We start from the raw sequence: 2,633 nt of genomic DNA, 5'->3' as shown, positions 1-2,633 counted from the left end.
GCCTTCAGGACAGCGGATTTGTGGTGCAGGCACTGAGCCCCAGTGATAACCCTGGAGGCAAAGTAAATAAAATATTCAATAAAAATACAAAGTAAAGGGGTCAGGCAGCAGAACACCTGGTAGAATGTACATGTTATCATGCCAAGGACCCAGCAAGTTCAAGCCCCTGGTTTCCATCTGTGGGGGGGTGGGAAGCTTCATGAATGAAGCAGTGCTACAGGTTTCTCTCTCTCTCTCCCTTCTCAACTTGTTTTTATCCAGAAAAATAGAGGGGAAAAAAAAAAAGAAACAAATAAAAGGTTCCAGGAGTGGTAGATTTATCATTCAATCCCTAAGCCCCATTAAAAACCCTGGTGGAATAATGATAATGATTATTACTGGCCTACAGAGCTCACCAGGTGCAATGCCTGCACTGCCATGCACACGGCCCAAGCTCGAGTCCCAGCAGCACACAGGAAGTACTATGGCAGTGGAAGAAACCTGTGCTGTGACCCTCCTTCCTCCGTGGGGGGGAGGGGGGGGAGGTACAGACCTGTAAAATCCTGGTCCCACTAGTGTAATTGGGCAATGAAGCTCACTGAGTTCCCTGACCACACCTCACCTGGCAAGGTGCTTTGTACTCAGGCCCCTTGGAAACTGGTCCTTCAGATCTGCCTCCAGTCACCTTCCCTTCCCAGTCATTCCCCAAGGTCTCACCAAGACCCTGTGTGACACCTGCATGGTGCCTCTCCCATATAAGCCCTTCACTCACACCACCAGCAGCCTCTGCTGTTTACTTTCCTGCTACAGCCCTCAGCCACCCACCAGGCCCCACAAAGTGAATTGTAAAGCACAAGCCCAGGACTCAGCTTTACCACTTAGCTGGGGTGAGGCGGAAGCAACATGCCCTCCTAGGCCTTTATGCCCAGGTCCTGTGGCCACTGAACATGTCTGCAGCTAGCTGTTCTCAGTATAGTCCCCTCGGGAACTGCTCAGCCTAACAAAGCCACTACACCCCAGGGCTCGCCCTTGTGGGAGCAGCATTTGTGATGACTGGTGGCAGGCAGGGCCTCTGGTGCAAACTCAGGTACTGATCTTCCCCACAGCTGAATGTACAGATAAATAAAATGTTCCCTAAATGTGGCCTAGAACACCTGCTGTGTGACCTGGAGCAAATCCCTAACACATTTGTATTTCTTTATCTTTGGGGCCCCTGCACAATGTGGGGCACATAGTAAGCATACAACAATCATTTTTTTCCATCAAAGCACTTCTCAGCTCTGACTTATGGTGATGGTGTGGGGGACTGAACCTGGGACCTCAGAGCATCAGACATAAGAGTCTATTTGAATAATCATTAGCTATCTCCTCCACCCTCCTTTTTTGTGCAACATTTTTCTTGACTATAAAAATGACGTTTGCAGGTTAGGGAGATAACATAGTGGTTATGCCCAAGGCACCAAAGGTCCCAGGTTCAATCCCCAGCACCATCATAAACCCTTAGCTGTGCTCTGGTAAAGAGACGAGACATTGTCTTGCAAGGGTTGTATGAAGATTAAACAAGCAAGACCTGATGTTATTTCAACAAGTGGGGGTGAAGGCAGAGTGCTAGATTCATTCACCAAGATACTAGGGAGACATCTGCAACCGATATTCAGATCTGCTGCAGTCTCTGTGGAATGTGTCCACAACGTAACCCGCTAAGAATCTAGTGACCACAACAAAGCATCTAGCGTGTGCCAACACCACTGCTACATAACCTACAGCCTTCAAGACAAGGTCGCGTAGCCCCAGGTTTCAGATGAGGAAACTCAAAATCAGAGAAATAAAGTTGTTTTTTTTTTCCAATCCCCCCCTCCCTTTTTGACTTCACTGAGGTTTCACCACCCTGGGTCAACTTTTTCAGAAAAGCAGAATGGTGGTGGTGGTGGGTGTGATATGAAACTATATAACCTAGTAATCTTAACCGTGCAAACCATTGTTATTATTTTTATATTTTTCCCTTTTGTTGCCCTTGTTTTTTTATTGTTGTAGTTATTTTTTTTAATTTTTAAAAAATATTTATTTTCCCTTTTGTTGCCCTTGTTGTTTAACATTGTTGTGGTTATTGATGTCGTTGTTGTTGGATAGGACAGAGAAATGGAGAGAGGAGGGGAAGAGAGAGAGGGGGAGAGAAAGACAGACACCTGCAGACCTGCTTCACCGCCTGTGAAGCGACTCCCCTGCAGGTGGGGAGCCGGGGGCTTGAACCAGGACCCTTACACAGGTCCTTAAGCTTAGCGCCATGTGCGCTTAACCTGCTGCGCTACTGCCAGACTCCCTGTATAAACCATTATTAAAAGACACTAATAAAATTAGAAAGAGATAGAGACAAAGAGAAAGCTACCACAGCACCAAAGCTCCCTCCAGAGCCATGAGGGCTGGGCTCAAACCTGGGCCACATGCATGACAGAGTGACAGCACCACCCAGGTGAGCTATCCTGCCAACCCAGAGATGATAACGCTTATGAAAAGTCAGAAAATGAGTCAAGGACAAAGCTGAGCTTAAGTCGGCAGCAGGTGAGCTTCAGGGCCTCCCCTTAGACTAAACCTCAGGGGGAGGCCCATTGCAAACATGGCATCCCTCCTGACAGCAGCCGCAAACCAAGCCTGGC

This window comes from Erinaceus europaeus, chromosome 13 (genome assembly GCF_950295315.1).
Source record: "Erinaceus europaeus chromosome 13, mEriEur2.1, whole genome shotgun sequence".
In the NCBI taxonomy this organism is placed as follows: domain Eukaryota; kingdom Metazoa; phylum Chordata; class Mammalia; order Eulipotyphla; family Erinaceidae; genus Erinaceus; species Erinaceus europaeus.
Note: the sequence above shows the minus strand (reverse complement) of the source record.